Below are 11,813 nucleotides of genomic sequence, written 5' to 3'. Positions count from 1 at the left end.
TTTATAGGTAATATGAATAAGCTATATTTCTGTAAAGTTTCAAGTTAGTATTTGCATGAAGGAGTAACAAACATCCATCCATACGCACAAACTTTCGCGTTCTAATTAGTAACATTATTCGATTGCTGTCAATGTACCATGTCAGGTGACTTCCACATGGTTCTCCCTGGACCATTGTGATAAATTCCCGGTGAATTCCTCATGATGGGCTAACTGACCTGACCTCATGCTCGTCTTGTCATTCTCCGTCCATCCGTCAGAGCAGACGGGTGCACCATTACATCATCATATTTAAAACAAAAATGTAACAAAATTACTGACTAGTTAAGTACATACCATTTGCAAAACAGCACGCAAACTTGTCTTTAGAATATTGATTTATAAGACATCTTTCATACTACTTCGATGTCAAGCCGCGAACTTCCGCCTATATTTAATGTACACTATAAAATGAACTCCGGATATTAAGACCCTTTCCCCTGCGTGGTCGGTTTGTATAAGGAAATATAGAGGCGTGGGAGCTCAACTGATCTGGCCATGGTAAAGAGCAACGACCTACAATGTGTATGAGATTGCAGTATGTTTTCCACAAAGACACTGTAATCATTTCCATAGGATTATGTTAAACTTCATTACGTATGATGGCTGTTCGTTTTACACTAGTTGTATCCCTTGGTTTTGTGCGTACTTCAGTGATTTTGAAATGAGCGGAAGGGGATTGTTAGTAATGTGGAGTGATAACTGCATTGCTGGCGATGTTCCAGGTTGAATGTTTAATATAAAAAATTGTCTATGTCTAACATTAATTGAAACCGTGTATGAACATCTACTGCCATGCCATGCCATGCTTGTGTCATGTGTGTCATTTACGTTTAGGGTTTTAAATTTATTTAAAGCTAATTCCGGTATATTTTGTGCTATGTGAACAGAAAGTTTGTCTTTAAATCTAGTATCATTAATACTAGTTTTAAAGTTAAATTTAAATTAAAGACAAACTACTATTAATATGCCTGTTTTCCTATCTCTCCTATTTCAGCCGTAAAATAATTTAATTTATAAGATTTTTTTGGGGAAGCATATGAAAGAAAGGAAATAAAAAAAACACATGACAGTGAAATTACAGAGTATAGACTACAAGGACGTGATATACTTCTCCGGAATGACAACGCTGAGTGCTAAGGAAGGCTGGTGTTGCGGCAGTAATCTCTCACCAACAGGAGAGCCGCAAGCTCGTTTGTCCCCTATGCTATAATAAACCATGATGACGTGATATACTGTGCTGCTCATGTATATAGCTACTGCCAAATGCCACTTATTATCAAGTGGGCCATCTTGTTTGCTATTCCATTAACATAAAAAAGTTAATAAATAAATTTAAGCATACGGACGTAAGTTTAATAGTTATAAGAAAGTAAATCTCCATTTTATTTACAGAATTTATTTGCAGCTGTGTACATTTAGTGGTCATGATGACACAAATGGTTCCTTTTAATTAATATTATAATTACGTTGAATAATTTATTATTATAATAACTCGACATAACGGGACTTGAACACGCTTTTTGAGATCTATTCTAATGTTATCAAATCAAATCAAATCAAAATATATTTATTCATATAGCTCTATTACAGACTCTTATGATATGTCTGTAACGGGCTTTTTTATAACCCAGGATAATTCACACAACGCCGTCTAGTTCTAAACTAAGCAGAGCTTATGATAAGCGTACGTAACTAGACAACTGATATAAATATCGACTTAAATATAGTTTCTTTTAATTCACACATATTATACACAGAAAATATCCAGATCAATACAAACAATCATATTTATTAATACAAGTGTTTGTACCGTGCGAGGATTCAAACCCGCAATCATCGGAATCAAGGCCGTGTGCGAAACTGCTAGATCACCGAGGCCTTCACAGCTTCACCAGACGAAAATGGTAGCGAGTGCAGAGAGACACTACAAACCCGCGGAAGAACTTATGGATCGGCTGAAGACCATTCAACGTTCAGCTGGAGTCTGGAGTCTGGATCGACCCCCTGGCCCATTATTATTACAATAACAATGGGCGATTGGAGCAATTGAACTCGCATCTCCGGACCAAAAGTATTCCAAATTACATCACGAAAGATCTCATTACATACGAACGGTTACAAATCAATGCATTAGTATGTAAAGCATAAAGTTTTTATGCTTACTTTTACGAAAATTACGCGAACTGAAGAATATGAAATTTGGTAGAGTCATGTATATGTTTGGTACAGTTAATATTTATATAAAGAACGAGTACAGAATACCTATTATTATTTTTATAGTAATACTTAAAAATATACATAATTATTAAAAAATGTATATTACACAAATTAAACACGTCTACACGTAAAAAATTAAAAGAACTGTGTTGGAATATCCACGGCTCTATCACTGTTAACTTCGAGTATATAGATGAGTCCTAAATACTCAGACTGCGAAAGTTTATGAGTATATATGGATGTTTGTTACTATTTTACGCAAAAATTACTGAATGGATTTTCATGCAACTTAACAGTAGTATAGTTTATACATCAGAATAACATAAAGGCTATAATTTAAAACGATATTATATAAATTGGGCGAAATATAATGATAAATGTCAAGTAAGTGTGATGCAGACGAGGTTGCGCGCGTCAGATAGGAAAAAAATAAGAACATAATGCCTAAAAATATTCCGAATGAATAAACGCCTTTGACTCTGCTTTCCTTAAATATCGGAAATCATTGTTCCAGTAAAATAAAATGAAAGACGACGCATGAGACTGCGGTTTAAAAAATTATAATATATTTAATGATATTTGTAGTACTGTTCATGTTTATAAGCAACGGTTGTATATTTTTGTATATAGGCTTCCTTGTCTTTAATATTAAAAAAAAATATAAATTTTGAGATAAAAATATAGGCATATCATTTGATCAATATAATGAATATTATTAGATATTAAACAATACTTATTGTTTAATTTTTAGTTAAACAAATGATACTACTTTTGTTATCATTAAAAATAATAATTGTTTGTGGCCGTTCTCATTCTTTGTTTCTCTTAACTTCTAAATTCGAATAAAAAACTTTATCAATGTAGAAAAAGAAATATTTTTTTTTATTTTATTAATGTAGAGAAAGCAAAAGAATTATGCTTCTAAGTGTATATCATTTGAAATATATGGGATCTCCTTGTCTCTACCTATCCCAATAGGTGACAAGAGTGAAGTACGTACTTCTATAGCCCAACCACCTATTAGCTAAAAGTGCAGTTATCATGGGAAGAAATATATAATCATAGCAGCAGTGGAGAAATCATTATCGGTCAGGGTATTGTCAAAAAAATCTAAGTATTCATATCAGCTGTCTTATACCCATAACACAAGCTCTGCTTACCATGGGACAAGATTGTCAATGATTATTTATTTATTTATATTTATTTAAATTTACATTTTTTGGTAAAATTAGAATTGAGTTTGTTCTCTGTAATGTAGGTATTGTACTAGGACGACATAAATTCATCCTAGTTCAGTTATAGGAGGAGATAGATAGTTGTTCGCCGATGTGTTCATACTGTAGTAGTTGCCTTAAGTTGTGTCTACATGCTTGTCTATGTGCTTACCTATTTTTATCATAGTACAGTAATTATAGAGCTATTTGCATTTTATACTTGTATCTAGCAGTATATACGCATAGATTAAAACGCTATATCATTTCAATTTCCATCGCGAGACGAGAGAGCTACTTTTAACTAACATCGCTTTATGCAGCACAGGTAGGTACGAGATGCGGGGCTTGAAAGAGACAAAACCATTGCTTGAACTCGGCTACATTTTAACACGGGCATTAGACTCCGCGTGGACTTTCTTTCAACCCCGGGCGGCCGACGAATCGATACAATGAACGGATCAAAGCCGGCGACATCGAAATTCGACATAACACCCGCCATTTTAACAACACATGCCCCCCAAACAGCATTTTACGCGGGAAACGACATCACCGTCGTGTTGAACGGGAAAAATTAGCCTAAAAACGTGTGCAATACGTTTATGTAGCGAGTTATAGCGGCAGGACGCCGCATCGGTTAGGCTTTGAACGGTGGAGGGACGCGCGACTGTAATCTGCAATCAAAATGGAAGCCGTGAGCCGTCCGTCGGCCATCTTAGGTCTGCGAGCGGGCTCGGTCCGCTTCGAGAATTTGGGAAATTGGTGTTTTTTTGTTGTAAAGAGAGCAGTACGTATATAAGAGGTCGGTAGGCAGAGGACAGCGGTGCGGGGCGAGGGGTGATCTCCGCACGAGCAAAGCGGTGTGAAGGGAAAGAACTGGTGACGGATCGTGAGGAGTTGATCGCGGGATATGTCTCGGGATTAAATACGCCGGTTACAGTGACTCACGATTGATTATAAGGTTATGAATAATATGATAAGCTAAGAAGTATGCACTACTCTCTCTATGCAAATAAGGTTATTAAGCTAATTTATAACGTTTATGCTTTATTTATTGTTTATAGGATTTTATTATTCCCAAAGTAATGACAGAGGTCAAGGTTATAATTTTAAGTAATGAACTGAATACCTTAGTATATTTTTGGTAAGTAGGTAGGTAAGTGAAACGTCAATAATAAGTCTATTACTGTACTTACGTAATTTTAATAAATCATTCTTAAATGAATTTGTTGTCGTTCAATAGTATTTACATAAGTATATATCCATTTTCTGATAGAAAAATCTTTTACTTCCATTTGTAATTTTATTATTATCAACTTAAATATATTTTTATAATGCAGATTTATTTTTAATCTTTTGCTTTTGGTACATATTATTGATATAGTTATTCAATTTAATATCTTAATTTCATAAAATACTACTAGACTACATAATAATTTAGTGTTACATATAAATAAATAAATAGTTACAAATGCACTATGAATTTTAAGACAAAAATTAAAATATGATAACATGTGAATATTTCACCGTAATAATTGCGAATCATACAAACTCAGCTTATTAATAGTTAAAGTAACATCACTAAGCTATTGATTTGAATGTTTTACTGCATTAAATAATGCAAAGCAGCTGACAGTGAGATATATCGGCGGACGGATCCCCGTTGCCCGTTGGCCGTGTGGGGCCGCCACCTATCTTTCATTGCACGTACGCGGCGCGCGGGGGAGCGGCCGCGCGGCATACGCGGACGCGGAGCGGAGCCATCTTGCTAGCGGCCGTCGAAATGCTCGCGTCTCTGCTACAAATCGCTTTTAATTCGCACTAATTAACCTTTAAATGCAATAAAAACAATACAAAAACTCTTGTTACAAGTGTAAAAACTGTGATTAACGTGTGCAAAACGTTGTGATTGCGAAATATTGTTAACATAAATTGTGTGTGTTGTTGTTTTGTGTGTGTGCTGTGTGCATTCCGGCCGCCTAGGTGAGTAGTGAAGTCTTTGTGCGCGACAATTATCATTCTGATCGATTCGGTCCGCGCGGGGGTGTGCAGTCGGCTCGTTTTATATCTTTTGTTGTTTTGTAACTGCGAAATCAATAATTTTAGTGGCGGCTAGCTGCTAACCCCCGTTAAACCTCGCTCTACTACTCTAGTGTGTACCTTTAACTTGTGAAAGTTGCCGATGTCTCCTCAATACGATAGGATTTGAGATCATCAAATCGAAGGTACGTGCCTATTTTGCGATTGTTAATTCAGCCATAAATCCGTCGCTGTTTTATTTAGTGAATGCAATAGACCGCTTTCAAATCGTTCCATGTTTAAATATAGAACGCAGGGTGCGTGTTTGTAATTTATGTTGTATTGGTGTAAATCACGGCAAATAGTACTTACTTAATCAATTACTTATTCTTAGTCTATGGATTACATTTTATTTTTTTAAAGTTTTATTAGACGTACATAATTACGTAGTACGTAAATAATTACTTATTTATTCCTACTCTAAATAAATAAACTCTTTATTGTGCACATAGAAATACAATAAGAAAATCAGTAATAAATGTTATTTAAGTTAAGTTTTCATAGAAGCTATCAGCCAAGCTTCTCGTCAATGCCTAATAAAATTTTTTTTGTAATATTTTTGTCGACACTTAAGAACAATAAATATAATTATAAAACAAATAAAATTGTATATATATAAACATGCTTACTAATTCGAAATTGTGCTGCGAGATTATGCAAGCTCTGTAACTTACCATCAGTCTAGCCGTATGTTTTATTTTGATATCCACGGGATATAAAAGACGCATCTCAATATTCAATACCGGCATATAAAAGCTATATAACTATTTTATACAAGCCGTAATCGTCTAATACGGAATATTAGTTACCTCATACCTGTTAGATGTATTTAACTACTTTGAATCCATTTATTAGGTTTTTAAGGTCATGCCCACTTTAATAAGCGATATAAAATCTCATATTGTAAATTGGCTTAGTGACTGAGTCAACTTACGAAACGTACGTATTTTAAAACCACTTGTGCCTAATCTTATGGATTTATTATATTTACATAGATTAAAAATAACCATATTATTCTATGGCGGACTGTCGGAATATGTATATAGCTGTATTAACTTTTCGAAACACTGTGGTATCTAATATGCATTTAGGTATATCTCTCGGCTTTAAGGTATCCTGTTTGTTAATCTGGAATATGATCTATGTGTGTAACAAATTTCGCTCGAATCGGTCGAGTTTTTGAAAGAGTAACAAATATTCACCCACTTTTGCGTTTATATCTTTAGTAGGATACATATGTTAAAATGTATACAAAATATAAAACAAAGCCCCTACTATTATTTGTGTGTTCGCGATAATATAAAAAATACTGAACAGATTTTCATGCGGTTTTCATCTATCAATTGAGTAATTCTCGAAAAAGATTTAAGTGTATAATTCTTCAAGGTTTTTGTGTAAATTAATCGCTGGTCGAAGTCAGGACGGGTCGCTAGATCTATATAAATAAGAATAAGTTTCCGAATGTATGTAAGCGCATAACTACAGGTGAAATGAAAACATACTGAATAACATATATATAAACATTTAAAAAAAATGACAGAACTAACCTTAAGATATGATTTTTTTATGTAACTGGAATGACAAACAAACCAACAGCCAACCTGTTGGGTGTGTCAACCAGGTCTTATATAATAATAATATCCTTGAACAATTCCCACAACGCCATCTAGTCCCAAGCTAAGCAGAGCTTGTGTTATGTGTACTAAATAACTAATATAAATACATAGATAAATAAATACACATTATTCTATAGATACATAGAAATCACACAGACCAATACAAACAATCATACTCATGAATACAAATGTTTGTACCGAACGAGGAATCGAACTCGCAAAATTTATCGTCATCTTAAAGCGGTGTGCTAAACCGCTACACCACCAAGGCCGTCTGCCCAATGTTTGTCCAATACGACAGTGAAATTGACAGGGGATTGACTACGTCTTCCGGAATAGAAATGAATGGGAAAGGTATTCTTAGAAATGTAGACTGTTGACCCCATTACTAGCAATGTACCATGTTAGTACCAGGTTGACCTTCACGCGGTTCCCCCTGGAAACCATTATGATAAATTCACCAATTGCCACCAAGGGGTAACTGACCTGACCTCATGTTTATCTTATCATCTTACACTGATACCCCGGCTGCGTAAATCGTTAGCGCAGGCGGGTGCACCAGTGGATAATAAAATGATCATGAGATCTGATCTGTTAGCCTATCATGACAAATTCACCAGGAATTTACGATGGTTTCCACGGGGAACCGCGTGGTCATGACATTGTTAGCAATGGGGTTAGTAACATCACTAACAATCTCCTTCCTATAGGTAATGGTTATCTGATAGTTTGCAGAATATTTCTTCAGTTTACCACGATAGCTATGGGAATTTAAACTAAATATAACACGAAATCTTATCAGTTACTTTATCTTTACGGGCAAGTGTTCCAGGAAAAAACATATTTTAATCTACCTAGGTATCAATTTCATGCTAGCTGACAGTGCATCCAAATTTGGAACTGGCGCCATCCAAATGCCTAATCACATACAATATTTTCACAAATTGACCTGATTATTCCTTTTTAATATTATATTATATTGGATAAGGTGATACTGGGGTATCGTGAAAAAGAAAATGCAGACACAAGTACATAATTATAACAATAAATCAATTCAAATGAAAAATAATTTATTCATGTAGGACATTTTAGTCGCTTATGAACGTCATGTATTTTATTATAAATGGTATAATATACCATTATTACCCATTAAAAGTAAAAAAATAACATCCACTTATTCTTAACTATGTTCGGCAAACATACATAATTTGTAGTGTAGTACACTCTTATTCTTTGTGGTGTGTGAGCAGATTAAACTTACAATAACGTCTATCAAACAAGGTCAATAAAATTATTATCTTTCATTCATATTATATCCTCTTTACCGAAAGACTAAATATTACACCCGATTGCGTGAGTTTAGATAAATGATTACATCACTTTCTGATAATACTGATTATGGTGGTAATACACCAATAGTGTAATAATAATAATAGACAATGATTAAATGCATGTTGTTAAACAATTCTTTTTTGTCTATTGGCTATTGTCTTGAGCTTCTTGTGATGCTACTAAAAAAATAAACATTTTAAAATTCCAACGTGGTGCACTTATGTATTGACTAAGCATCACTGAGAACAAAGTATATTATGAATCTGTGATACCAATTTTTTTACTACAAGTGCTACAATAAAATCAATTTTTGCAAGAAGCTATGCAAGCTCTTATGTTTTAGAACAATTTAAAGTTGTTAAATAGATGGTAACATTTTGATTGAGTTCTCACAGGCCAGTGTCAACTCTTTTATAACGTATTACTTGCTCTGTGGTATTGACTACACGGCGGATGACGGATACGTAAGCACATCGAGCATGAAATAATTGCATTGGTTCACGACCGCGCCTTGTGAACGGCCTCTCTGGCTAGTGGCTTCATATTATTCACTAGACCTACCTACGTACTTTTAAGCAGAATCACTACCTATCGCTATTACCCGAACGCGTGAAACTGTGTGATCTCCATCCGCCGGCCAGCGGATATGCGATCGTCTTAAATTTGTCGCATAACATTCCACAGACAAGACGGGTCATCATGTTTTTTTACAGACATTGGCTCGAGATGCTTCGGCAAACTGCCTATTATGTGATCCGCGCAGAATGTCAGTTTCCGACATTCACTGTTGCAATTATCGACGTCGCTCATAATTTGTTCGGTTAATCTTTTATTGCTGATTCATTCGATGGTACGTTAGATGTTATCATGTCCGACTGGCCAGTTTTTTGACAATGACTGATCATTTGTTTATTGTATTAAACATAGGAAAAGAGTTAACGTAATTATATGTTTGGAAACGCTGCTTTTATCAATTACAACACATTTACTACGCTGTTTCTGTGGAAACTATAGTATTAAACAAGAAAATAGACTTTTCTAGAATATTTGAAAGTATACTTAAGTACGTTAAATTTATTGTTCTAATTTCACCAAGATAAACAAAACTAAGATGGCACTTTCCAAATTCACACGTTTGTAGAACAAACGTCATCATTATGAAGTGCTTCGTCTTGATTCAGTAGTTAGGTTTTAAAATATTTTTTTTTAATGTAATTTATTTTCGGAAAACCATTTATATATTTATGATGGGATGGTACTCCTGGTGCACCAAGGAGTGCTGGAATGCTATAGGAATAGAATGAAGTCAGGCTAGTTATGGGCTAACTGACCTGACTTAATTGTTTTTGTTCGTCGAATTCAACTAAAGTTTTATATAACAAAAAACAAAGACTGGTTGAGGTTCCGATTTCATACCTGAGGTATTCGGATAATATAAGTTTTTTTTTTATATAAACCAATTGTACAGAAATGAACATTAAATATTAAGGGAAGCTAATTTTGCTTGACAATTGCATTCATGCCGTTTAATTAGTTTCTGAGATTATCGTGCAAAAATGCACAGACGAATATGCAATGTTCATAATTACTATTTATAGATTACCTACTATTAATTTCTGGCGATTTGCTTTTTTGTATAAAACATATATATACATATATCCGTCTTCGCAATAAAATGTATTATATCTTTTATTAAGATAACATTTTTTATAATATGGCGTTAAAAATAACATACAACACTAAATTTTCACCTTCTACCATCAACACCTATTTTTTAATAGCGATTTTAACTTATATGGCAAAACAACATTTGCGGGGTCAGCTAATATGAATTTAGGATTAACGTGACATATCTTTCTTTGTTTATATAGTTAATTTATAGAATAATTCAAAAATGGCTGCGTCGTTAAGACCTTGCCCCCGTTTCTACTTGAGACGTGACGGCATAAATCGATCATAAAATGATGAGTAGTCGTATGTACTCGTAATATATGTTCAAATGTACAATTAAATACGGTACTTAAATAAGTTATATACGTTTGTTTTTTTTTTTAATACTTTTTCAAACTTCCCCTAGTTACATTTTTAACAAGGTCCCAGAGAGAACTGAATACTGCTTACTTTAGCAGTATTCAGTTCTACGTCTCTTCATTGAATCGACTGTAATACACTTTATACAAAGTCGTCTGCGTGGGTATAATTGTCTCGCCTATTTTATCCGTATAGCAGCTTACTTTGTGATTCAGTTGAAAGGTGAGGTATGGTAGTGAAATAACAGTGTACAGGCATAACATCTTAGTCCTCCGAACTGACAAAAATTTGCGAAGTACCACGATTGATGTGATAGCCGTATGTATAAGAAACCATTGCCACAACAATTAAAAAAAAATCTGGTATTTTGTCTTTTTAATTTTAGATTATTTCATTCATTCTTCATAATTCCATTTTAACTTACTAATACTATAAACACGAACAAATGTTAGTTTATTGTTATTTAAACAGATAAACGGATTTGAAATTATATTTGAAAAAACAGGAACTTTTTTACACGAATTCACTCGGATAGCACTCGCCGTGGGACATAACTAGTTGAAATGCTAATGTAAGTGTATTTATTTTATGATACATTAGTGTCGAAAATTGATTTGCTAAGTAGACTATTGGACAAGCGCAATGACAAATTTAGGAACAAAAGTTCTAGTAAAGACTAATGTGCCTAATGTACTCTTCAACCGATTTCAAAAAAGGAGTCAACTATGTATATTTTATGACACTTCATAACTTTTTTTTACGTGTACCGATTCTTTTTATTTAAAAGTTGGAGCTTATCGTGTGTTCTTAAATAATTTTGATCAAGATTGAAGTCGATTCTTCCCATGGTTTTATTTTGCCAGCCAATCATTGCCCCGTAAATAGACTAGAAAGGGCAAGCTAATATTATAATATAAACTGAGAATAAAAGGCGTACAAATTACAATATAAAATTATCAATAATTGCCAATGCCGTATCTGTATTATGTGGCATCTGTCCACTAGCTCGCTTAATATAGCAATTAAACATCTTTTGAACAGATGGCACATTTCTGTAACGTATTATTGTTACCGTTAATAATTTGTAAATAGAAGTTTAGTATGAAAAACAATTATATGTACTTAATTATAGTCCAACATAGTAACATAGTCTAGTCATACACAATATAATAGTTCGCGCCTTGGGGGCTTCCATAAATGATGTCACATGTTAAGAGATATAAGGTTGTGAAAGTGTGACAGTGTAGGACATAATAATAAAAGATTGTCACAAAGTTCGTGTGAA

General features: G+C 33.9%; 1 protein-coding gene across 1 annotated transcript in view; it reads left to right on the top strand.

The window, feature by feature from the left end:
• Positions 1-5,331: 5,331 nt before the first annotated feature.
• Positions 5,332-11,813, top strand: part of LOC131855264 (bromodomain adjacent to zinc finger domain protein 2B-like) — an 80,938-nt gene continuing 74,456 nt past the window's right edge. The window contains exon 1 of the mRNA XM_059206508.1: positions 5,332-5,453. The gene's annotated coding sequence lies outside the window, so the exon portion shown is untranslated. The remainder of the gene's footprint in view (positions 5,454-11,813) is intronic.

This window comes from Achroia grisella, unplaced genomic scaffold (assembly GCF_030625045.1).
Source record: "Achroia grisella isolate CSIRO2021 unplaced genomic scaffold, CSIRO_AGI_Agris_v1 utg1360, whole genome shotgun sequence".
Classification (NCBI taxonomy): Eukaryota; Metazoa; Arthropoda; class Insecta; order Lepidoptera; family Pyralidae; genus Achroia; species Achroia grisella.
The sequence above is the reverse complement of the archived record's forward strand: the minus strand, read 5'-3'. Positions and strand labels throughout refer to the sequence as shown.